Source organism: Mus pahari, chromosome 12 (genome assembly GCF_900095145.1).
Source record: "Mus pahari chromosome 12, PAHARI_EIJ_v1.1, whole genome shotgun sequence".
NCBI classification, from domain to species: domain Eukaryota; kingdom Metazoa; phylum Chordata; class Mammalia; order Rodentia; family Muridae; genus Mus; species Mus pahari.
The window spans coordinates 68,303,768-68,330,654 of record NC_034601.1 but is presented as its reverse complement, the minus strand read 5'-3'; the positions used below and the strand labels follow the sequence as shown (position 1 = coordinate 68,330,654).

The 26,887-nt window shown below is 41.8% G+C and overlaps 1 protein-coding gene across 2 annotated transcripts in view; it reads left to right on the top strand.

Moving 5' to 3' along the window:
- The window catches only part of Nrip1 (nuclear receptor interacting protein 1), an 87,140-nt gene that overhangs the window by 38,915 nt on the left and 21,338 nt on the right, over positions 1-26,887 (top strand). For both annotated transcript variants that reach the window (XM_029544256.1, XM_021209594.2), the window contains exon 3: positions 5,311-5,429. The gene's annotated coding sequence lies outside the window, so the exon portion shown is untranslated. The remainder of the gene's footprint in view (positions 1-5,310; positions 5,430-26,887) is intronic.

Sequence of the window (26,887 nt, the reverse complement as noted above, 5' to 3'; positions counted from 1 at the left end):
TTTTTTTTTTTTTTTTTTATCATTTATGTGTTGCAGACATTTTCTCCCACTCTGGTGTTGGCTTTTCATATAACTGATATCTCTTGGAGACTTTCCTGAGGGTCAGTTCAGTTGTTTTGGGTTGTGCTTCTACGACTTTACACAGGCATCTTTCTCTAACCTAAGTTCTCCTGTTCTTCTCCTAGAAGTTTGTTTCTTTGTGTTGCTTCAAACAGTGGTTCGTCCTGATAATTAGTTTAACAGGTAGTGAACTAAAGGATGATACGTATTTATTCACTCACGAGTTCTTAGGATTTTATGACCCTTTCCCGACAAGATTGTACTTTCTCCCTTGCGTGTCTATGGAATCTTCCTTAAGACATAAACGGACACTGGGTCTGGAAGTCCCTTCTGGTGTTCCCTTTTCCCTTACGTTGTGTAGATCTTGCTTTGCAAAGCACTACACGTGGCCTCTGGTTTTGGTTACTCTCTCCCTCTTATCCCCTCATTGGTGGGTGGATGCTTTGGTGACAATCTTGGCTAAGAGGATTGATACCGATCCCATTTGCGTACAATTTTTGGACATGCTTTGGTTTCTCCTTCAATAGCCATGTGTGAAACTGTTGTGATGTTGTGAATTGTAGATGCATCTAACTGTCTGAGACTGTCCAGCTCTTTCCTAGAGAGGCCAGGCCTCTTATGTTCTGATCAGGAACATGGGAATGCCTTGTTCTCACAATAGCTTTAGAATAGGTTTGGGCGTTAGGTGTTTTTATTTTTTTTTAATTGGATATTTTCTTTATTTACATTTCACATGCTATCCCCTTTCCTGCCCCCCAACCCCGAGAAACCCCCTATCCCATCCCCCTCCCCCTGTTTCCATGAGGGTACTCCCCCACCTACCCCACTTACTCCCCACCCTGGCATTCCCCTACACTGGGGCATCGAGCCTTCACAGGACCAAGGGCTTCTCCTCCCATTGATGTCCGACAAGGTCATCCTCTGCTACATAGGCAGCTGGAGCCAGGGGACCCTCCATGTGTACTCCTTGGTTGGTGGTTAAGTTCCTGGGAGCTGTGAGGGTGGTGGGGTCTGGTTAGTTGATATTCTTATTCTTCCTATGGGGTTGCAAACTCCGTCAGCTCCTTCAGTCCTTTTTCTAACTCCTCCACTGGGAACCCCATGCTCAGTCCAATGGTTGGCTGCGAGCATCCACCTCTGTATTTGTCAGGCTCTGGTAGAAACTCAGAAGACAGCTGTATCAGGCTCCTATCAGCAAGCTCTTCTTGGCATCTGCAATAGAGTCTGGGTTTGGAGTCTGCATGTGGGATTTGTCCCCAGGTAAGGCAGTCTCTCGATGGCCTTTCCTACAGTTTCTGCTCCACTCTTTGTCTCTGTGTTTTCTCCCATGTCTTTTAGAGTTCACCATATTTAAAGAGATTTCTTTAATGTGTACTTGTGCATGTTTGGGTGGGTATGTGCCCAGGAGCACAGGTGCCTACAGAAGCCAGAAAGGGTAGTTGGATCCTCTGGGGTTTTGTTTCTCAACCTTTCTAATGCTGTGATGTGCTCACCCCAAACCATGACATTATTCCTGTTGCTACTTCATAACTGTAGTTTCACTATTGTTATGAATCGTGATGTAAATATCTGTGGTTTCCAGTAGTCTTGAGTGGCCCCTGTGAAAGGGTTCTTTTGTTCTGGGTCTTGCCGTCTGTCATAAACGTTTGTAAACTTCTTAATTAATCTTCATAGATATGTGGTAGATGTCATACAAGATCTCACTGCCTACAGACCAAGAGGATATTTTTCCTAAAAATTTATTTATTTATTTATTTATTTGCTCACTTGGGGTATTGTTTGAAAACGTATTCCTGTGTATGGGTGCATGCCTGCATGTAGTTCTAGGCACCTGCATGTAAGGGAGTTGAGTGCCAGTGGAGAAAACTGAGCGTCCGATTTGAAGTTGGAGTTAGAGATGGATGATTGGAAGCCACAGAATGGGTACTGGGAATCCAACCCCGATCCTTTGGAAGAGGAGGCTCTCTTGCCCTCCGAGTCACCTCTTTAGCACCCCAGTAAGGTTGACTTTAACTTTCCCCAAGCTATGTGTTTTCATATTTATCGCTTGGGTTTTGTATTCAGCTGATAGTATTTCACCATCTCAGGCAGGCAAGCCTGCCATCTTTAACCACTGGTGTGATGCTAACTGCGTGTACACCAGCGAGGAAGGGTTGTTTTACCCGTGAAACAAACTGCAACACACATTAGTAATGGGGTGGAGGGCAAACCCACGTGATGGCTGGAGCTGTAGCAAGAGCAAGTTGGTGATGTCCAGCACAGGGGCAAAGCCGAGGGTGGACAGGCAGGCACAGATGCTCCGCCAGTACCACCCCTGCTAGTGAATGACAGGTTTTCTCAGATGCCTGTCCTGTTGTCCTTGTGCAAAACATGTCTGACATACCGAGTCATTGACTTGTGCCTGAGACTAACTTAAACATTTCCTTACATAAGAACTTTGTAAATGCTCATCTGTGAAAGTTGCTCCTCTGTGTTAACCTTTTGTTGATATGATGACATGTCTATACTTTTCCCTGTGTTCATACATAGTTCAACAGCACTGGTGGAGGGTAGCTATGGAGATAAGTCGCTCTGGAATGTAGTAAGAGCCCACAAAGATGTAGATTGATTTTACCTCCTCCATGGAATAGACAGACTTCATCTGCTTCAGTGTTTTGTTTTCCAATATGTATGTGATTTGGGAGGCCTGGAGATGGATTTTACTACAGAAGGATGACTATTAATATTTCAGATCATTTCCAAGGCTTGGATTTTTTTGTTTGTTTGTTTTTTGTTTTTTGTTTCAAGTTAAATGTTAACCAGAATTTGGTTGCTTCTTTTTTCTTTTGCTTTTGTTTCTTCTTCTGAGACAGGTCTCACTGCACACACCAGGTTGGCCTTGACCTTACAGAGACCTGCCTGTCCACCCCTGACCCCACAGAGTGATTTCTTCTTTAGCTTCCTTTACCTTCGTGACTCGGAGTAGCTTAAATTCAGCTTTCTCGGCCATCAAATGGAAATGATAACAGTTGGCTTATAGGGTTCTTTTAAGCTGCGTGCATGCAGAAGGCTTGTGCCAGACTCTGATAACTGCCCTTGCAGTGTGAGCAGGAGTTTTGTTGCGAAGGCTCCTCTACTTCACCTGCATCAGCAGGCATGGCCCAGCCATTTAATAAGTTACTCTGCAAATTTTCCCTTTCCCTCTAGTCAGGAGCAGGTAGCGTTCTTCATAGAGCATCCCTGTTTGGAGGCTATCCTAAGGAAGCTACAGCTTGGTCTGTCAGGTTCCATCTGTGCTGCGTTCTTCAGCAGTCAGATCCCGCTCTTCTTCTGTGTTTAAAGACCAAGTAATGGTATTTCTCAAGAAGAGAAGACATGTAATAACGCTGGAAGATTAGTAGGATGTCTGTGGTTTGATTATTTGTCAACAAAGTCAAGGCCAACTTATTGGGAGTAGTTTCTAAGGCTAGGAATTAGTTGTAGAGAATCCCTCAAGGTCTCGCTTATAGTCTAATAAATATAATTGCAAATGTGGTTGTTTTAAAGATCACATGTGAATAACTTCCTCCTATACGTAGTCAGGAAAAGTCATTAACCCTCCAGCCCCTTACTTTACTGAGAACTCCTGTCAGAATTTATTGGCAAGATCGGATTTGACTCCACAGTAAAGTATTTGGGAGCCCTCCTCCGAGTCTGATGTTCCCGTGTCACCTCGCTACAAAGGTTAAGCATGCTCAGCCTAATGCAGTGCTCTGTATCTGCGAAAGCACGCAGCTGAATGATGGCTTCCGGTTTGTTCCGGTTTACCCAACCCTCCCTATTTAGTAGGTTGCTGGTGGAGTTGAGTGGCAGCAGAGCCTCCTCTGCTGACTTGGGTTACCTCTTAGAGGCCTTTCTGGGTACCAGGCAGGTTCACTTCTTCCTGGTTGTTGCTTTCAGCTTTCAGTTGTTAGAAATACCCGTTATTGAAGAAAATTACAAAATATTTATCAACAGAAAGAAAAAACAATAATTATGTCTCAATGCAGAAAAGATGCTATTATTTTGTATGGGTTTAATGCAAAAGTATTTGCGTTAAACGTAGGGTTCTTTCTTTAATTCTTAATATATGTCACTCAGTAGAGCTCAGTTTCCTTCTATAAGACTTTGTATATGATACCGTATCATGTTGTGTATATACTATCTCATGGTGTAATAGATTGTTGTTTAGCTACGTTTAGGCTTTTTTATTTCAATATATATTAGCTACTTCTGTTTTTTTATGTTAGAAATAATACATATTATAAATTTTTATTTTTGTTAATTACTTTTACCTTCTTCCAGATGTTCTTTGTTTTCTTAGAAAATGAGGTAAATCTTAGGATTGGGATTACTATGTTAAGGGGCATAAGCCATTTTTGTGGCATTTCAAGCCATTAGGAAAGCAGCAGCGCCTTTCACTGTAGCACCTGTTTGAATTCCCGCCTTGTGTCCTCCCCTTTCCCAGGACACCCCATTGATCATTTTTTTTCTTCTCCCATAGTAGATTAATTTGCATTGCCTAGGAGTGTATGTAAAATGGGATTACACTCAGTATTTTTGTTTTTGTTTAGTTTCTTGTACAGTACGATTTCTGTGTTCATTACTATTGTATCATTAATATAGAAGTGCTGGGATCTATGGATGCGTGGACTTGCTGTTGTTTACCTCAGCTGGTCCACGTGGTTTGTTTTTTTGTCTTTTCTCCAGTTTGAGGGCTGTTAACATCAAAACTGGCTCTAGCTTTTCTCTCCTGTCCTTGTAGGAATGAATGTAAGATAGCTGATGCTTATTGTGTTGGGGAGGTTAAATTGTTGCTATTTTGAAGCTGAAGAAATTTAATATGAGAGAAACTACAGTTGTTTTTCTTCTTTTCTTCTTTGGGTGAAGTCTTTAGGAGTACATAGAATTTGGGGGTGAATCATAATGGATGGGTCTGTCAGAACACTCGGAAATTTGCTGTCAATGGAGGTTGACAGGCACTTCATAGCAACAACACTCCCTTATCATGGTTTACGTTGGCATAGCATCATCCCATAATTAAGCAAATGTATTATTTCCACAGCAAGGACCTCCTGCATTCCTTTAATAAAGTAATAGATATAAACAATTTATATTTACCTGTCAAATGACTCCTTCTATATTGAATTTGAGCAAGGAAAGATTCTGAGATGAATGTATTGACTGTTACAAAATAATGCTCCTAAATCTGATTTGGAATGGTTGCCAAACTGTCCTTTTCCGGTTCTTAAGGTGTACAGTTGACTGAGGAGGACGGGAGAATCTGAAGACTCCGATGACATCAGAGTTGCTTTTCAACAGCCTTCTCAGCTTCCTTTCCCACATAGCAGAGGCTCAGGCCGAGACAGACGGTGAGAAACCCTTTCCCTCTTCTCTTTGGCTTCATCCTCGTGGCTTTAATCTGTTTTAGACAGTCCTGTCTTGGTTGTAAATTAGCTTACAGTTACCAGATACCTATTCTGTATTTTATCTATACAAATTATCTCTTTAGGCAGTGCTGTTAAGAAAATACGTAAGGTCCTACCAAAGGACTTTACAGTAAAGAATCAAATCAATGTAAGCAAACGGTGAAAGAGATTAAGTACCAGAAGAAAGGCCAAAAAAAAAAAAAAAAAATCAAAATTCTCAAGAGTAGAATCAGGAGGATTCTTTCTGTAGTGATGGGTTGAGAAATGAAAACGCTGCTAGTGTGGATAATTTGGTTTTACCCAAACTCATGGAGGTTGTAAAGCTGATATCACTATAGCAATCCTATTCAGGTGCATAGTTAGTTATTCTTTGGAGAAGAAAACAGAACTGTTTAGTTACTGTGGGCATGGCGTCATATGTTGGAATTGTATAAATTGGTTATCTCCTACAAGGCATTTTTGAGAAATGATCAAATATTTGGTTTGAGCTTAAGAGGATAAAAATAAAAAGAGATGAGTGAATTGTAAGTTCTTTTTGAACTTACCCAGTTGTATTTCTACTACAAGCGCTGCCTCAGACCTTAAGATTGATTCCTGGGCTGTAGCAGCCTGTACAAGCTGGGGGAAAGCCGAAGGTGTTAGGCTCGTAAGTTCTCGGGACAAGTTCACTTTCAGGGTCAGAGACCTGGAGACTCTGGTCCGAAGAAGCAGCATCTGTACCCTAAGCTCAGATGAGGCTGGGGAGAGGGGCGGTAATTTTGAGTCAACTCCTAGTCCTAAACTGAAGCACTGATCTTAGCTTAATTGTTTCCCTTCATGTTTATATTTTCTTCTTGCCTCGAGAAGAAAAATCCTTAAAGAAAGCGTTCTGTTTGCAAAAGTGCCCAAAGGCAGCAGTGGTAAGGACAGGAGGGGTAATGAGTGTGTTGATTGCCACCACCCTTGTTTTACTGAGTCACGAGAAGCTGAGTTGCAATCACTACAGTTGAACAACTACAGTTGAACAGGTGACACTGATGGTGAGCAGATAAAGAACACAGCCACATGAAGTTCTTAGCAGGACAGCACATTCAGCTGCTGTGGTGGCCCTGCGGACCCCTCACCAGACCCTAAGGAGGGACAGTGCTGAGTTCCAGGCCCGCCTGGGCCACCTGGTACTAGGGAGGGACAGTCTAGCCAGCTCAAGAAAAGAGGTGGGGGAGGGGAAGCTGTCCTGTAGATTTTCCTTCTAAAGAAACTAAGAATATTTAGAACGGTGGCCAACTTTTGAAATACAAAAAATTAATAATCGAGGATGATTTATTTATTTATTTTTGATGTTTTCCATATACATAACATGATTCGAGGTTTTTAAGGGGAATATGTCTGGCTTTTATTTTATAACATATGCTTATCGTTATCGAGGCTGTAGCTTCTGTGTTCAATCTTATCATTGTATAAAACCAGGCCTGGCGGCACTGGCCTCTAACACCAGCACACAGGATCACTCTTGCTTGCTTACATAGTAAGTCTCAAGGTAGCCTGAAATACATGAGGCCCAGACTCTGTGTGTGTGTGTGTGTGTGTGTGTGTGTGTGTGTATGTGTAGGTGTAGGTATTATCCTAAGGAATATGTGGTAAACAGTGTTTGACAAGTTGAAGTTATTTATAATATGTCTTCTTTATCATAGTTTGTTACACAGCCACACTAAAGAAACCAGCATTAAACTTTTTAGGATGGTAATGTCTTTTGAATGAAGAAGAGGATTGAAGAAACAATTAGATTTTTTTGTTGTTGTTGTTTTTGTTTGTTTTTCGAGACAGGGTTTCTCTGTATAGCCCTGGCTGTCCTGGAGCTTACTCTGTAGACCAGGCTGGCCTTGAACTCAGAAATCCACCCGCCTCTGCATCCCAAGTGCTGGGATTAAAGGCGTGTGCCACCACTGCCCGGCTACAATTAGATTCTTAACTATTGAAAGCAATATAAAATATGGAACGCATATGAAGCTCTTAATGTCCTGTACCAGTATTTCCATATGTGTGAGCTCAGGTCTTTCAAGAAACAAGTCTTTCTATATAGTAACTAGCAAAAGAAATTTACTCTTAAGATGAATTGCACAGGACCCTCAACCCTGCTCACTTTCTTTGTGCAGTATTCATTAGTTTATTTTTATAAAAAGATAATTAAATAAAATTGATAATTGACTGAGTCATTTTAGCTTAAATATATGACCATAATAATTTTCCACAGAAGGAAATACTTTCTGTGATATGCCTTTTCACTAGGAAATTCTGCATATTAATGTGTCTAGACTGATTATATTGTGGATAACTTTCGGCAAGTGTTTTGAGTATTCAACTTTTATATCAGAGAAAGAAATTTCTGTAAAAACATGAAAATGGTCAGAGATTTAGTTGGTTCTGAGAGATGGGGATTGGTAAGGTCAGTGGAAAAAATTTCATGCAAATGTCTTCCCAAAACATTCTAATTTAGAAATTAGCCCTTCTGGGACTGGTCATTCCTCAGCATGTAAGGATGTGGTCTCCCGCTCCTGAGTTGAAGCTACAGACTCGCATGTAGAGGAGAGAACACATTCTGCTCAATGGTTCTCCAGCACACACAAACTGGAGCGTGTGTGCTCACAGATACATTAAATAAATATATAAAAAAGAAATGTTACTGAAAGAATAGTACTCCTTCAGACCCAGAGGCCTCCAGTGTGCGCCTCATGTCATGTATAATACAGAATTTCCTATGTACAGTACGCCATAGTTTATGTTAGCTATAGTAAGAGTTTAGCAATAATAACCAATGATAAGACAATATAGAAATAAGGTATAAAAAAACCTTTTGTGGAGTTGTCTTTATCGTGAAGCATCTTACACTGTGTTGACTGTTCTGGGCCAAGGTGACTTAAACCGGAAAGCAAAGTCTTAGCTACCTAGAGCCGATGTGGTGTCTTTTACTTAGTATATAATAGTGTGTGAACGCATTTAAACTTCTACACCATGGGCGCAGGGATGTGGTGCAGGCAAACCCCAGATCCGTCCATTTAATTGGAATTAATTTCCATAAGTCAGGTTGGCTGCCACCAGCCCGTTTGGCTGCCCCCTCGGAGCTTCTCTGGCTATGGACAACCCTGGTAAGATCAAGATCCTTGGCTCAGAGGAAGTGTTGTTAATTTCCACCATTGCTTCCATCTAGTTATAATTCCTTTCCTCACGGCCAGCCATCATATTTCAGAGGCTAAGCCTGCAGCTTTTACCGCGTTCCTCGTCCCAAATGTCTCAGCCACCACAATCCCCCCCCCCAATTCCAACTGACTTGTGTTGTTTTTCTAGTCATTTTATGCTTGAGTGACTCTCAGAGCTTAACGATCATAGGAAAACAAAAGCCTTTCTTAATTAATCCTGAGTTATCATTACAGTGGGAAAAGCATAATTAACATTTCTTCTAAATTTGATATCTGTAAAGAATGGCCTTCCCTTGACTCTTCTGAATAATTAATATGACTAACATCATTTGGGAGGGAAATCCCTACTGTTCTAAACTTCTGGATGCGCTTGGAGTTTTTGCTATTCTGTGGTAGGTTCAAGTGACGTAAATAAAACAATGAAAAACTCTGGCGAGCCAGCATCAAGCCCACACTTTTGTTCAGATTGTGATCTATTTTCCTTTGGGTGGCTAATTTGGTCTTCTTGAACCTCTGCCCTCTTGGCCATCCCAACTTGACATGTTTCTAACAGTAAAGCTTTTGATGTGGGTAGCAAACCTTCCCTGTCCGGAATCAGGCATCAAGCCTCATGTCCTAACCCCAGTGGTCCCTTTGCAATCTCACCTGGTCCGTGGGGTGGTCTGAGTAACATGTGGTGAGAAGTCTCAGGTAGTGTCTTGCCATTGGTCCTACCTGTGCTTCTTGCCACACCTAGATGGTCTCCACACTGGTGCTCTTAGTGTGTGCATGATGAAGCTCTGCTTTCTCTTCTGTTCCCTGTCCATTTCAGCGCTGTAGTAAGCACCCACTCTGTGGCTTTTCAAAGGCTCTGCCAGGGTGGACATTAAGCAAAAGAAAGGCATTCAGATCCTACGGCCCAATCTTTCACCAAACTCACTCTAGGATACCCGTATGAATGCCGCAGCCTGAGAAAGTTCCTAATTCCTGGCAAATTCTGTGTTTAGAGGAGGTAAGAATGTTTCTAGAATGTGTTGTGTCATGTGCATGCATCTCTTCCTTGGTCTCCTGGTCCTTTCCCTCCCTAAAGTATTCCATTTGGCAAAGCACTTGATTGTCCCTTCAGCCTTTTCCCATGCCACATCTGTAGCCAGGTTGCCTTCTGTTCCCCAGCTCTTTCTTCTCAGCGCTTTCTTAACTCTGCTCTCAGTGTGTTGTTGATTGGAAAGCTTGTACAACCAGTTCAGGAGGGTTTGCCATTGATTATCCTCGTAGCCTCCCTTCTTACCACACCGCAGCTTCCTTATCAGCATTTGTGGATGTTGCTAATGGTATGGTAAGTGTGCAGTGATGCTGACTGCAAAGATGGGAAATGTTTTAAGTCCTCCTTCAGCTTTTACTCATTTACAACTAACATCCTTTTCCTTCCTCAACTGGATCGAGGGGAAATTTTGACACAGGGGTATCTTTCTCCACCTTGCTTCTTTCTTTCTTTGTTTTGTCTTCTGTGATTTGAGAGGTTGGACCTATCTAAGGATTTGTGCACTGTAGGCAAGCGCTCTACCACTGAGCCACACCCCTGGCAAAGTTACAGTGGACAGCCTGAAGCTAGAAAACACGTCATTTGTTTGATGAGAGTCAAGATGTTGCTTCTTGGCTTTTGCCCTACTGTGTCATCTGTGGTTCCCAAGCTTCTCAGGGCCACTTCCTACCCTTAATCTGTTGAGAGTCCAGGTGAGTTTTCATCTATGTCAGCTATAGCTCCTGTTATTTACCATACGAGAAATTTGAACTGAGAAGATTTTGTAATATCCAAAGATGCACTTCAATGGCCATTAAAACATTGGCATGTGGCTTCTGAATGGCACCACATGCACAGGTTAGAAAGGCACCCCAAAACCACATGTATTTTGTATCAGAAAAGTAGTCTTGATCTCTTGTGCATCCCGAATAAGGACCCTTAAGGACCCTTGAGCATCACTCCCTCATACTCGGAGACTGCTGTTATTAGAATCCACATTACCAGCAGAATGTTCTATGCATTCCTCCTGATGTCACCTAACTTGTGTTTCATACATTTGTCCGATTTCTTCTTAACTTCTACAGAGTTCATCATGTTACCCACTCTTCTATTAATGTCTAGACATAGAATGTCCTGGAACCTATTGCCAGTGTCAGCTTGGCAGTCATAAGCCAGAGATGCTTACTCAAGAAGTCATTTTATTTGTGGATACTCATAAGGTCATTCCTAGCCAGGCACTGTCAGTAACCCTGGCTTTCAAGAGCAGTCCCTTTTTGTGACTGGTGACACTCCACGCCCTTCTCCTGTGGAAATCTCACTGTTGAGTTTGTGGAAGCTTTCTCATTAAGGCAGTTTTAGGATGAAGTCCACGTCTTCTTTTGGGACAATGGTAGGCTCCCTTCAAGTGTTTCACTCTCTTCCTCTCCTCTCCTCTCCTCTCCTCTCCTCTCCTCTCCTCNACCACAATCCAGAATAGGAAACTGTTACATGCTGTGGCTTGGGTCTGCAATGCCCTCCAGAGCAAAGGGCCAACTAACGCAGTACAGTAAAAAAGCAGCTGCTGCTGCTCCTGCTGCTCCTGCTGCTCCTGCTGCTCCTGCTGCTCCTGCTGCTCCTGCTGCTCCTCCTTCACCTCTTTCTCCTCCATCTCTTCCTCCTCCTCTTTCTTCTTTTTTCTTGTTGTCTTCATCGTCGTCGTCCTTCTCTTCTTCTTCTTCTTCTTCTTCTTCTTCTTCTTCTTCTTCTTCTTCTTCTTCTTCTTCTTCTTCTTCTTCTTCTTCCTCTTCTTCCTCCCCTCCCCTCCCCTCCCCTCCTCTCCTCTCCTCCTCCTTCCTTCCTCTTGCCTCAGCCTGACCCCTGATGCTGGCTTCTCTTTTGTGCTCTGGCAGATATTTTGTCTCTAGTGACTCCTGCCCCCTGCCCCCTCCTGCTCTACCTTGGCTGACACTCTGTTAAATTCCTTCTGAGGTCTTAGCAGGACAGCCAGTCTCTAGAGTATTTAACGACTCCTCCTCAGTTCCCTGAGTACTGGGTCTTCCCGAGAGTTCTGGGAATGCAGCGTGTACCTTGGGCTGGATGGTAATCCCAAAATGGCTACTCATAAGACTTGATTTATTAACAGCTCAGAGGTCTCTTATTGTATGTTGATGTCACGATGTGAGCTGGAATTTGGGACTTCATGTGATTACCAGTGATAATCTGGAAGCACAGCAAGAAATCCACAGAGCACTGGAAGTCCTTTTTTAATCTTTTAATTTTGTTGTTGTTGTTGTTCTTTTAAGCATAGTAGGCCCTCAATTAATGTTTGTCAAGTATTTTTTTTTTCCTTTACTAGTGTTGTGTAAAACTCTCAGCTCCAGCAACCATACAGTAATTTAAGCCAGACCGCTACTCCAGCTTCTGGCTCCTAACCAAAAAAAAAAAAAAATAGGCCTTTGAGGTGGGTGCAGTGACCTAGTCCTGTAATCCTGGCACTTCAGAGAGAGGCTAAGGAGGTAAAATCATGATTTCAAGGCAAACTGAGACTATGTAGGCTGTAAGACCCTTTCTCAGAGAAGTAAAACAAACAGAATAGCAGAACTACGCCTTCACATTGTTTAAAAAATGTTGCGCACTGCTTTCATCATAAACAAAGCCTTTGCCAAGGATGAGAATATATTTGAATTATGTTCAGGTCAGATTGTAAATTCTTACTTCTACTGGAATTTTTGTTTTCCTTGAAATTTCATACAGATCATATTAGCATAGTATTTTATACACCTATGCTAGAAATGTAGTAATTATATTATTTTCATCTTTTGTTGTTAATTAACATCTATCTTGTAGCACTCTTTATGTTCCACAAATTGCTTCCTAAATGTTCAGTCCTCTTTTGCATTATTTTCTGAGCTGTGTTGAACTGGGCTGCCCACACCTTCATTTGACTCTTGACTTCTTTGCACCAACTGGCCTACCACATCCTCTCTCTAAGCCATTACCAACCCCACAGTTTCTTTTGTTTGTTTTGTTTTTTGAAACATTCCTTTAATCATATCTTTTCCTATAAACCATCCATTCCCACCAGATAAAGGCCTCGGCTCCTTGGCATGGCCTTGACTCAAAAGTCCTTGGAGCTGGGAGCATTGTTAGCTTAATCTCCAGTCACAATAAATAGCTACCCCTTCCTGTGTCACCCCAGCTCTGCTCTGCCTTCAAATCCATGCCTGTGACCTAGAATGTGGCCATTCTCTTGTGGTAGGCTGTCTCCCACCTTTAGCCACCTCTTCTCTCACCAACTGCACACTCAGAGACTCCCAAGCCTGGGTCATCCCTACTGGGGTGTGTCCAGGGCACTTACTATATGAATGCTTCCAGCGTAGCACTTAGCAGCATCTGCTCCCTGCCTCTCTCTCTGCACAGAAAACAAAGAAGAGATGTGCCATGCACAGTGCTGTTATAAACTCGCTAAGTATTGCAGCCCCCCGAGCATGTGTGCTTTGCAACCACATAGCCGAATTCATGTGAGTGGGGATGTGGTTGAGGTTCAGTAGAGTCTTGAACTTATTTATGCTGTTTTCTGAAAGTAAATAGTTTACGGCCTCCTGCTTCTGCTAACTACTTGCTTGTTGTTGTTGTTGTTGTTGTTGTTGTTGTTAATGAGATGTGCAGGTCAGGGGATGACTTTGGCTTGGGTTCTCCCTCTCCAGCTTTATGTGGGTTCCAGGGAGCAAACTCAAGTAGCTAATGTGTGTAGCATGCTGTTTATACCTGCTGAGCCATCTCACGGTCCAGCCACAGCAGTACCCAGTTTATTCCATGAAACTGTATTCTGAGCGCTAGAGCTGGTATGTGTTTGGTTTGGTTTTGTTGTCGTTGTTGTCATTGTTGTTGTTTGGTTTTTTTTGTTGTTGTTGTTTTTTCTTCCCAGACAGGGTTTCACTGTATAGCCTTGGTTTTCCTGGGCATCCAAGCTCTACAGATCAAGCTTCCAGGAACTCAGAGATCCCCTTGCTTCTGCCTCCTGAGTTCTGGGATCAAAGGTGTGCACTACTATGCCCCACTCTGTTATTTTGTTTTTGTTTGTTTGTTTTTATCATTTTGTATTGTTTTGTTTTAGAATAATGATTTTCAAACTTGTCTACTATAGCTCCTGCATTAAAATCCAAGGGCACTGCTTTGGGAAAGGCCAAATTTTTACCTCTTCTTAGTCTGTTTTCTGTCGCTCTAACTATGTCCTCAAGGCTGAGTCCCGAAAGGGGAATGAATGTGTTTCTCGGGGTTCCAGGTACTGAGCAGTCTGAGAGCACTGTGCAGGCATTTGCTTGGTGTCTAGTGAAGGCTTCATGGTACATCCTAAGAATCACTGGATAGCAGGGGATACCACGCAGGGAGAGCACTCAGAGACCTGCCATTCTAAGTGCTAATTTCTTCCTTTATAGGGGGCCACACCTTTATGACGTCATTCCATCCCGTTAGTACCATTAGTGGATGAAATTGAGGATGCAGGTTCTAACCCATAAGTCTGGGGGCGTCACACAAGCCATAGCAAGGAAGCCTCAACTGCCTCGCTCTTCTCTCTCGTTTGGCCTGTACCTGGGTGGAGATTCTGAGAATGGTGTGGAAAAGGGCAGGTTTGCCTCTCCCAGCAAACAGTACTGAGCTAGCTTTACCAGATTCTTCTCAGGTCTGCTTTCCCTGTGCTGACAGTCCTTCCCAGAGTATGTTTCTCTAGTCACAGGATACTATTTGATTGTCACTTTAGCGAGGTATATGCAGTCGTACCGAGTCTTCGATTTAACCAGCCCAGAGCTTATTTTTCAAACACTGAAAGTCCTAGATTCGTGTTGATGGAGTGATTTTCACAGTGCTGCAAATCTAAAAGATGTAGCTGTAGTTTTCAGGTTTATCACCGTGACACTAAAGTATAGTCAAGGAAAAAAAAATACCCAGCTTGAATTCATTATAAATAAAACAGAAGGAATGTTTACTTTTGAGGGCTAATAGTTCCCCCCCCCCTTCTTTCTGTGATTTCTTGCTTACATAATTTGTTATGAAAGAGTGCTTCTAGGTAAGCCATCTCTCCAGAGTGCCTGTAATGTCTTCTGTTCTGCTCTGGAAGGGTTAAGAGGAGACAGCATCCTGTCAAAGACCTTGTTTTTAATTTTGCTTCTCGTACTGGCGCTGATCCTGCTAAGAGCAGCCCAGATTAGTTCGGGAAACCTTTGAAGAGATTTAAGATGTCCTTCAGCCAGTTTGAAGGTTTTTGTCTTGCAAATCCAGTACAAGGGCGCCTGCAGGCATCTCGACCCTTGCTGAGCCGCTGATGCAGCTCAAGGTCACTCTAACCCGCCCTGTGACATTCAACAACAACAGAAAAAAAATTATGCGGTGGAACTGCTTCAGCATTCAGCCAGCCAACAACTTCCTCAGTGAGGGAACTGGGGAAGAAGTCTCTCCCCTCCCCCCACCTCCACTCTCTCTCTCTTTTTTTTTTTTTGGGGGGGGGGGAAGCTTTGTGAATTTTTTGCTGTAGGAAATAATCCCGGATTTCTGGTGTGCGTGATGACAAGGTCATTTCTTAATTAGAACACATGTAAAGAAGAAAGCTAAATGGCTTCAAAACAGCTTTGTAGTTGATGGAGAGGATTTAAATTATTTAAAGAGATAGTCACCCATGTATGATGGAAACTGAATTCTAAAGGCATTAACTCCTTCCTCCCCATCTTCTTGCTGTTTCTTTGCATTCTCCATGTCTTGACATTATGGGGTTACATTCTGAAATAAAGAAAATTTGTCCAAGTGTCTGGTTTGTTTTGAGACAAAACATAATTTATAAATGTAATCCTGAGATAAACTTTTAATGGAGTTTTCTCTCCGTGACACGGCTCCTAGAAATTTTATCAAATGGCCGGAAGAACTAGGCCTGACCCTCTGGCTGCTGTGATTCATTTGTTCTGTACAGGAGGGAGGTAAGTAATGGGCCTGATACCTTCTCTCTCTCCTGACACACCCACTTCCGATGGAGATGCCTCACAGAATGAGTTAGCCTCTGTTTCTTGAAAATTACTGGTGGATCCCGTTCAGGTTTTTTCAAGTTTCCAAGAGCTGATACGGATTTAAAATGGACCTTCCAAAATTTGTTTCTGAGGGCAGTTGACATGCTAAGGCCAGTAACACCAGACCCATGAATACTTGGCAGCCATGTTGGATTTGCTCTGCTGTGGGCTAGTGCTAAGCCCCCAGTACCTCAATGAAATAGACTCCAGGACAGTCAGTGTCTTCTGCTTGGACGTCATGCATGACCCTGGTGTAGTATTCAGGCCCAATAATGAAAGAGAATAATTTTATGGTTGTTATCTTTATAGGTATTAGATATAAACAATTACAATTGTTATTTTTTTATGTGAAAGAAAATCCCATTTAGGCAGAGAAATATGATTTGAGTTTTATGATATTGGCAAAAGAATTTCCTCAAAATTCAGACCCTATTGCTTTTTTTGCAAATAGGAATGAATGGGAATCTGGCCAACAAAGTGTGTGTATAGATGTATAGTATTTTCAGTGTGAGTATTTTAACAGATAGTTTGGATTCTGTAGGCTACATTTAACATTTTTAAGTTGGAGTGGATAACACGGTAGATTGTATAAGAAATATCTAGAATTTACTAAACCTGTTATTGAGAGGGATTTTCTTTCTGTAAAGAAACATTTGTTTGAGTCCATGAAAAGTAAAAGGAGCCTCACATTGAGACACATAGTTTTAGGTACAGGTATCTAAAAGGATTTCAGGTTTGCCAAGAGACATAGTAGAAGGGACTCTATATGCAAGGGCATGGTGCCAGGCAGAGAGCTTTGCCCTTGCCTGGAGTCTGGTATGCCCTAAATGTCATGTATGACCCAAGCTCACCTGCTACTCGTTCTAATTTACTGTCCTAATTCATCGATTTGTTATCACTAATTGTTCTTCATTTACTTGTGTGTAGTTTCCAGTACCTAAAGGGTTGAAAGGTTGCTGTAATTGGCACCCGCAGCTGCTCTTTCTTTTGACAGGGGATAATTTTGCAGCCTATGCTTTGTGTGACAGCTGCCTAATTGGGCATTCTCCCCTTGTAGCAAGGCTGCCTCCTCCAGCCTCCCTGCTGACAAATGGTGGTGGATTATAGATGAGGACAAGCTGACCCATTCGACCTTGCTGAGACAGCAGGGAGGGGCCTCCTGCTACTTGAGGGAAGCTTTAGGTCATTTAGAGGACAAGGTCAGGAGCCAGGTGGAGAAATGACATGATATCACATGACAGTAGCCTGGTGACATGGTCCGCATGTCAAGGACAAAGGTATCAGTATTGATTAAGCATTCCTGCAATACTTCACTGCATTCCTATTTCTTAATTATTGCTCCTGAGGTTTTTTTAGGAAGGGGGAAGAGTGCGGGTGCAAAGGAAGGGTGCAGAACAGAGCGAGCGAAGCTGTGTTTTAACTGTGCTAGGGCATTTGTTTACATGAAAATAGATGTGCTTAGGGAAGCTTCCTAATGAAGTTTGTTCAGTTAGACGGAGTGTTCTATTCTGCTCTTAATTATAGTTTAGTTTGCCGCCCTTTGACTAGCAGGACTTTTCAAGGTATTCAAACACTAAGGCAGACAAATTAAAGTGAGGTAATGTGTGTTGGTATAAAATGTATTTCCCTTCTGTCATCCCGCTCCCCAATGACTGGCATAGCTTTTGTGTGTTGAATAAAAGAAAAATAAGGCAACGGCAACTATAAATGGCTAATTAAAGAGAACCTGAAAACTCTAAGTTTAAGAGATCAAATACCCGACTGTGTCTCCAGACTCTAAAGTGTTACAGATACTCTTTAAACCACTTCTGAGACCTGAGCATATTTTCAAATGGCATGGAATTATACTTAGTGTAATAGCTTCAAGATAAATGGAAATTCTTTCATTGTTATTAGTAAGGCACATGCTCTTTTTGATAGTAGGTTTGAGCTATTCCATTTTAAGTGTAAAATCAGAAGAATCCATGCTGAATCTATTAACCCTATCATAATACTTGAAAGTTCTATCTGTGAGTTATGTACTGGATAGATAGCACAATTTGTAGGAATGTCTCACTTTTGAAAACAGTGAGCATTTGTAACACACAACAGATCATGATTCTCAGGAGTGGAAAAAACAATTGTTTTGCACGCTGTCAGGTAGAAACCCTCAAGAGAACAGTGGGACATTTTATCCCTCTGAGATTAAAAATTGAAGAATGATAAAATATGGGGGGGGGGGTTGTATATGTGTGTGTTTGTGTGTGCACTCACATGTAAGCTGATGATTGGCCTACACCAGGCTTGTGTTGAGCTGTTCTCAGAGCCTGACTCGGGCTTGGTGGAGGTTTAATCCTGTGCCCTTGTGCATGTACACTTGATTAGTAGTTCTGGTTATCTCAGCAGAAGACACAGCGCCCTCCTCCTTGTATTGGTCGGGACCCGTGCACTGGGGAGTCAAGGCAAAAGAGAAAGAAGAGAGGTTTTTGCATTAGTATGCTATGAAAGCCTTACTACTGTCTGCAGAACAAATTGATTGCTCCGGTCGGTGTACCTGTGCTTGGCGCCACTGCTGTGAAGGAGAGGTAGGGCTGGGATCTGTTTGATTGTATGACATATTGTGACACTCCAGGAATATTTAACATGCGCTTTTTCTGTGGCACGTGCTGGATGTCTAAGGAAAGGAATAAAAAAAAAAACCTGAAATGAATGAAGGTGTATAGGAGTAGGCTACCGCTTGGTTCACTTCAGCCATGAGTTTATGCGAGTGAGATAATTTTGCTAACAGGCAGCCACTGGGAACGTAACCTGACTGATATTTAGACCCTGGAAAATCCTGAGGCGCTGATGATGTGTGTCCTGGCTGGAAATGTGTCAGGCAAAGACGAGATTCATGCTAACTCCGTGAGATTTTAACTGTGGAGTGGGAGGGGCTGTGGGAATTGTTAGGCACATAATTATTTTAGGAAATTATTTTTAATACGTCCTATCCTTACAGGTCCGATGGAGTACAGAGGAAAAGTAAAGAGATTTTTCAGGTTAGGAAGAAGTGCAGCAGCTGCTATGTGGTCTTAAACTATCTTAAGAAATGTGTTATTTAGTTTATTCTTTCGATGGTTCTTCTGTATAAACATATTCTTAGGGTTCTATGGTAGGAAAAGGAATTAAGTGTTTTTTTTTTTTTCTCTCTCTCTCTCTCTCAAATCTTTTTTGGAAAAAAAAAATCTACAACTTATTTTCCGATAGGGACTTGAAGTTGGCAATTTGGGATTGGGATATATGAACTGAATGGATGTTGTAGCATTTTTAAATATGATCCATGTACGTGCAGTTGAAGTTGGACATCTCCTCTAACGGAGGCACCCGTGACCATGGTCACTGCATGTTTGACTGTGTGTACATCTGTCCTGTGAGGGGAGAGCCATCCTCCCTCTTGTCTTAGCTCTTACCTCACATGAACTCCTGGTGCCCTTTGCCCTCTCTGCCAACGTCTCAGTGTGCTGAATATCGTCTGAGTGCTACATCCCTACATCCGTGGCTGTTAATGTGTGATGGGTAAAAGATGGATGCTTCGTTGTTTACTTTTATATTGTTGAAATGAAATGTATAGCCTGGCTATAGACTACGCACTTACTTTCGTGAATGAATGCAGGCTTGTTTTGTGTTTGCCAATCTTTAGAAAGAAAGACTTCCTGATCCAGATGGAGCATTATAAACGGTAGGCAGTGATCTAGGTTTGGCCCTGTGCCATTTAAAGCAATATGGATGACTTGGGGAGCATTTCACACATTTGTAAACTAAAACGCAAAGACACAGATTATGGCATAAAACAGTGATGAGCATCAGCCACTTCAGGTCGTAATGCCTGGCGAGGGTATGGTACAGTTTTAAAAACTTTTATATTACATGGCAAAATTAGCACTACTAAGTATATTTTAAATTGAATGTAGCCGTCAAAGGTCTCAGTACTGTAGTTTAGTGCAGCTAGTTTGTGGTCTCCTTACTGTCGGAAAAGATAAAGAACAGATACGCACAGGACTCAGAACCAGAATATTTTATTTTCCAGGATAAGAAAAGTTGTCAAAGTCTATGCCATTTTTTGGTTTTACATTTTCTCGTTACTTTAAAATTTTGATAAAGTGTTGGAATGTTGTCCCTCTTTTTAAAAACGTGTATCTTGTATTAAGCTTGTTCTTGGACAGTCTCATTCAAGTGTGCCTCTGGCCCCACCCCCACCCCCACCCCACCCTCCCTCTCCCATCTCCTTTCCACTCCTGTCCACACCCGCCCTTCTGTTTCCACTTCCACCTCTCTTTCTTTTTTGTTTTGTTTTGTGGCCCAACAAGTTGTATGAGGATCGACTGTGTGACCATGGGTTTGTGGGTGTTTTGGTGAGTATGATGCGTTCATCTTGGAAATGAGACTTGGTAAAGACTTCCTAAAGATGGTGGGGGACTCGGGGGAATGTGGGGGGCAGGGAGGAGGGTTAGCTGAATGGATGTGAATGGAAAATCCTCATGGAAGCCTACTATATTGTAATCCAGTGACAAAAAAGATTGGAGGGTGGTATCACACATGGCTGAGGAATGCTCGGCCTAAAAGCCAAGGGTTTCTTAAACAGAATTCCAAAGACGTTCCTTCTGAGTGTTGGTCTTTTCCACTTTCAGAACAAATAGTAGGCATCTATACATACACACATACACATGGATAATCATGTATCTATGTACATATATATAATTAGCCAAGGAAAATAAGGGTGGAAGGATAGCCAAGGAAAAGTTTGATTTTTATATTTTCTTGTTTCTTATCAAGGAACCAAGGCTATGTTTTGTTTTTCAGAACATCCATAATGCTTACATGTTGTCTGGTACATACTAGCTGCTCAATAAATCGATTTTGAACAACTGAAGATAGGCTAGATATAAAACCCCTCCCCACACACACACATTTCTTCTCTTTTGTCTGTGTCCATCTTCAGTTAGCACCACTGTTCCTATGGAAGTGAATTTTTTTTTTTTTTTTTTTAGCATCTATGGGCGTCTAGAACTATTGTAGGTATTAGAGAAACAGTGACTCAGTTTTTTAGAACCAACTATGACACTATTTCTTCAACTTCTTTGTCTTAGTTGTTCAGATGTCTGACAGAGCCTCACATTGGACCCTTTCAGTTGTATCTTTAGGAGCCCCTTTCCCCAGCAGGTACCTGTCCCCTCCCCCCACACCCCATCACCACCCCCCACCCCCACTTTATCTGCTGATACTGAATATTTTTAAAAGCTGTTTTTATTTAAAGCTTTAGAACTTTATAACAACTTCATTTGTGAATTTACCTGTTGGTTAGCTAATAACTAAATCATATGCCAACTTTAGTCAGAGAGCTCTAGGTAATTATGAAGGAAGTACACATTTAGTTTTGACAATTAACTGAAGCTATGAGATTAAAAAATATTCACGAGAACAGAGTGAAACCTTTCTAAACCTACTTAATAAGTCAACGTTTTTTTCTTGTTTGCCATTTAACGTCCTGTGGGCATGAACTAGTGCACCTTAAACCCCAGACCAAGGACGTTAATGAAGGAAAATAAGGACGGGAGACCACAAATGAAAGAGAAGTTTTATAATTTTTGTTTCTTATCATTAGAAACAAGAAACGCAGGAACTGGTGTCTGAAGTCATGTGACCACTGAGAACATGAGGCTTCTTATATGTTGTTTCATATAGGCAGGTTAGCACCTAGCATGTATGTCACCTAGCTTCATGAAACAACTGTCTTTCTCTCATAGGATATCAACTGTGTTGAATTAATTGTACTAAAGTATTAATACTATTCAAGTTTTACACTTGTAGCCACAATTAAATTAGTTTGTGACTAAATAGACTATAAATAGAAGTAAGATGACACTGTGCACACACACATACGTGTATGTACAGTGTATGTACACAGTATGTTCATGTTCCCACCTGCTATCATGGATTGCCCCCTAAGGACATAAAGCCACAATTATTTTCATGCCCAGGATGGGTGACAAAAATACTGTGTACCACCAAGAAAAATAAAAGTTTTCAAGATGATTTTATAGAGACGCGTAATAAATTTCTGAGTAGTATATTCCTAAACACACTGTAGTCTTTTGGTAACTAAAACTTTAGGACACTGTGTTCTTCAGGTGGCATAGTCATCTCTGAGTGGAGAGAGGAAGCACTTGCTAGACATGGGGTCTTTCAAGGCCAGTTACATACTGAGCTGTCAAATTCAAGAAACGTGTTCACTCTGATCTTATGGAAACTTCAGGAGTGGACTGCAAATCTGCAGGTATATCCCTGAAGAGCACATCCTAGCAATACAAGGGGGTCCACAGACGAGGCCCTCGTGTGAGCAGTTCATAGAACGTGGTTTAGCTATGGGTTATATTAGCGACTAGGTTTTTATTTCCAGGGGACAAAGGAGCAAGGAACTAGGGATTGTTTTAGAGAGCTAAGTCAACTGTGCATAGAGGCCTTGAGAAACCAGTGAGCAGCGGGCATGTGGGTGTGGGCTTGCCCTGTCTGGTATCACAGATAAGGTTAGTAGCTTACAAGTCTTAGGGTTGACAGTTTAACTGTTTCTAACCCTCTCCACCCCATTCCATTATGGAAAAGAAATCTCCAGGCCTGGGTCCTTTAGGTCAACAATTGGGCAAAGTTTATAAGCAAATTTAGCCTCCAATGCAGTGTCCCCCACTGAAAAAACACAGGATTGTCATGGAGCATCGTGTATGAGATGGTGACCTTAGGCTCCCATTTCCCATGTAAGGTGGACATGCCTCCACAGATGTTTTTCAACTTTCCCAATGACTCACAGGGTGACCAGGTCACATCCTACGATACGGCTAATAGCTGCTCTGGAACCTCAAAGTCACTGGTGCGATTTCCCCCTTTACTGCTGGTGGTCTTACTGATATGAACTCTTAACTTTTGCACAGACTTAACCTAAAATAAGGTCTGGATCTTCCAGTGTGCACTTCTTGCCTCTATCTGTTCCATGATTCTTATTTACGTTGTTTTTAATTACGATATCAAGTCTGTACATAATTTTTAGTGAGCACATGCTCATATGTTAGTAGTGACCCATGACTTTCAGTCAAAAACACAGCGATGTTTTAGGAAAATGAGCGGCCCGAGTGGAGAAAGACTTTTTCTCACATCTTAGCATTCGATTTCCTCAGGTTTCCAGACTTGAGGCAGCTGTAGCAGCTCCTCCATATCCTCCTCCTCCCTTGCCCTCCTCCTCCTCCTCCTCCTCCTCCTCCTCCTCTTCCCTTGTCCTCCTCCTCCTCCTCTTCCTCCTCTTCCTCCTCCTTTTACCTGTAGAACTTTCTGAGCATTTTATATAGAATATTGGGTAGTTTCCTTTTATTTTTAGAGAAGATAGGCATGCTATGACTGTACAAGAATAAACGCCCAGTGGAGTAGCAGTTGGGTGGGCTCTGACAGGCAAGAGATTGGGAATGTTAGACACATCTTAGGATTTGCTGTGAGTTTAAATAATGTTTCTCTTATTCAGCATACAGTATTCTGGTTGTAAAAGAAGTAAGTATTAATTCTGTGGGGCATACAAGCATGGTACTTAAAGAAAAATAACAATTTCACTTATAAAACACCTTTTTTTTTTTTTTTTTTTTTTTTTTAAACATCACAATTTGAATGGTAGTAAGTCAGTTCTACCCATTGTTTCCTGGGATTGTATGTTTGTGTGTGTGTGTGTGTGTGTGTGTGTGTGTACACATGTAAGGACCAGACATGCATTTGCTCACAAAATGTGCCTCCTATGTCCTATTGAGAAGAGTAAACACAGCTTTTCCTTAACCACCCACTGTTGTGTGGTGGTGAGAGGAGAGGATGATAAACAAAGAGTGTGGAAGAAAGCAGAGTGAGCAGAAGGCACCATATAAAGAAGGACCCACACCAGGGCGTCTGCTGGGTCCTTGATCCAGGAATGTATGCAGACTGTTTCCTGGGAAAGTAACTTATCTTGGGAAGTGATGTTTAAGCTGAATAGAGTGACTGCAGGAGAGCAGGCAGGCCTGAGGCAGGAAGACACTCTCCTGGGTGAGAATGCCAGGGATTCAGTGTGGAGCTGCTGGCCCTCCCTGTAGGGCAGAAAAAAGCCACAGGTGACTTCCCACCACCACCACCACCGCCACCCTGAACAAAGAGGAGAGTGAGGGTAAAACACACACAGCATACATCTATCTGAAAGAATCTAGTAAAGCTTAAGAAGTTTTATTGGTTCTTACGAGACAAATTAATATTTTGGATTAAGACATTATCTAGTTTTTACCTTTTAACATTGAGAAGAGTTTTCATGTAGGAAAATTGCAATGCTGTGTGTGTGGCCTTCCTTACAAATTTGCTGAGCATTGACTGAGAGGAGCGACTGGTGACCTGGGATGATTCTGTACATTCAGATAGTTCAGGGCATTCAGGCCTTGGTAACTCCAAAGAGGGTCAGGGAGGCATTTCAGCTTGAGTCCAAGTGATATCAGAAGGGTAGCCTGCAGCATGATGGAGTGGGCTACGGGAGCTCCTACTCCAGGTTGTAGGATGTGTTCTCGGGGGTCCATTTAGGAGCATGTAAGAGAAAACACATGCATAGCCTAAAGCCAGTCAGCACAGTGGTTGTTAGGAAGATGGTGTGACCGTTGGCTGTAGGTTGGCCTCACAAGTCTGAGAACCATTTTAATGTCCTATTCATGGCACATTCAATAGTTACAAAGTCAAATCTCTCCTCACCTCCAACGATCTGGTATTCACACACACATTACTGCTTTAAAAGTATATAAACCAACATAGAATATAAAGTATTCAGTTGATGATTTGTTTGGAGCTGTGTACCTCGCGGATCTCCTTGGCCAAATGTATATTTGTTTCATTTTACTGGTGGTTTCTGAATTTTTTTTTTCTTTCTGTGCTTTGCTTTTCTTAAAAGAAAGTCTCACTTGTGACCTTGTGACTTGTGTAGGCTGGAGCTTATTCTGTGGCCAAAGCTGCAATTCTCCTGCCTCAGCTTTTCAATTGCTAATACTACATGAACCTCTTTGCCTGACTTAAACTGAGATTTTTAAGGGAGTTAAACCATTGATTTCTCTTTCTTCTCAATGATAGCATTGCTAAATTCCTGTTAGTACCATCTATCTGATTACCTTTTTTATATAGTCAAAGGAGATAAAGAAGTAAATTCTTAACAATATATAGATATTTGTCTACATAGCATACCATCCATGAAATTACCAGTGTGATAAATTTGTGTTTTAATCTCATAATTTGTCTTTTCCTAGTTAAACAGAAATCAATGTGACCCTTCTATTCTAAACATAAACTCCAAGAAGTTCTATTTTGTAAAGTTTGTGCTATCCAATAATAAAACTAGAAAAAAGTGCCAAATTTAGGGACAGTTTTAGTTTACTGTAGGTTTTGGTTTTAATCATAGTGAAGTGTTTGGGGTTTTCTTCTTTTTTCTTCTGTTTTGTGTTGAGCTCTTGGCTGTATGGACACTATTTGTTGGATGGTCACTTTCCTCCACAGGTGAGTTTTCTTATTTTGTCACAAAACCATTAGAGGCAGTAGTAAGGGTCTTATTTGTTGTTGCAAAAGTTCTTACCCCTAAACAGAATGTAGAAATTTAACCACTTTCATCATTATATTATAAACCATACTCAAGCAACTTATAGATTACTGAAATGATATCTTTCATTAGGTTTTGCAAGCTATTCAGGATGAGGATTCTGAGTAAATTGCTCAGAGTAGGGAGAAACAGAATACAGTAGTTTCAAAGGAAACACAGCCAACCTCGGATGAGGTCACTTACCATCTTAAATGTAGATAGACAATATTTTCAGTCCACTGGCACTTTCACACTCTCTTTAGTTAGGGTTTCCTTTGCTGTGAACAGACACCACGGCCAAGGTAACTCTTAAAAGGACAACATTAATTGAGGCTGGCTTACAGGCTCAAACTTCAATCCATTATCATCAAGGCAGGAACATGGCAGCATCTAGGCAGGCATGGTGCAGGAGAAGCTGAGCAATTCTACATCTTGTTCTGAAGGGCCAGGAGAAATCTGACTTCTAAGAAGTTAGGAGGAGGATCTCAAAGCCCACCCCCACAGTGACACACTTCCTACTTTAGGACCATACCTTTTAATAGTGTTATTTCCCATGGGACATATTCAAACCACCACATTCCATTTCCTGGCCCCTGTAGGCCTGTTCAAACACATGAGTCTGTCTGGGCCATACCTAGCCATAGCATAATGCAAAGTACATTTGGTCCAACTTCAAAAGTCCCCTCATCTTTAACCATCTCAACAATGTTAAAAGTCCAAAGTTCAAAGTCTCTTCTTAGATTCATCCAATCACTTAGCTGTAATCTTCTATAAAATCAGAATCAAAAATCAGATCGAATACTTCCAGCGTCATAGGATATATGACCAAAATCTCATCGTGAGGAAATACTTGACCAAAGCAAGACCAAAAACTAAAAGTTGGGCAAACTCCAGACTCTGCATCGCCCTGTCTGATGTCAAAGCACTCTTTAGATCTCCAGTTCCTTTCATCTTTGTTGACTGCAACAAACTTCTTTCTCTGGGGCTGGTTCCACTCCTGTTAGCAGCTTCCCTTAGCAGGTCTTCAGTGGCTCTGGCTTTATAGTGTACTTTTTAAAGTCTTTTCCCTGCACACATGGCCTGTAAGAATGTTGTAGGGAAATTGAGTGGAAGCGTGATTTTTTTTTTTTTTTACCTTTCCATAAAAGAGTGTATTAATTCTTGGAAAAAATAATTTTAATTACTTTTAACTACTTGTATGTATAGTGTGCATCTGGGTGTAGGTGAGTGCACAGGAGTACCGGTGCTGCAGAAGCTAGAAGTATGGAATCCCCTCCAGCTAGGATCGCCTGTGGTTGGGGACAGTTGCCGGCTGCCCACCCTGAACACTAGGAATCATCAAAATCAGGTCGTCTGCACGAACAGTACTTGCTCTTGACCACTGAGGGCCATCTCTCCATACCCCTATCTTAGTTTCTTTATTAGAGGAAAATGTGGCAACTTGGTGTCATATATACTTTCCTCTTAATGTCAGATGTATTTTCATTACTTTACTACAAAAGGTCTTCAGTGTTATCCAGAGCTGCTGCTTCTTTTCTCCTCCTCCTCCTCCTCCTCCTCCTCCTCCTCCT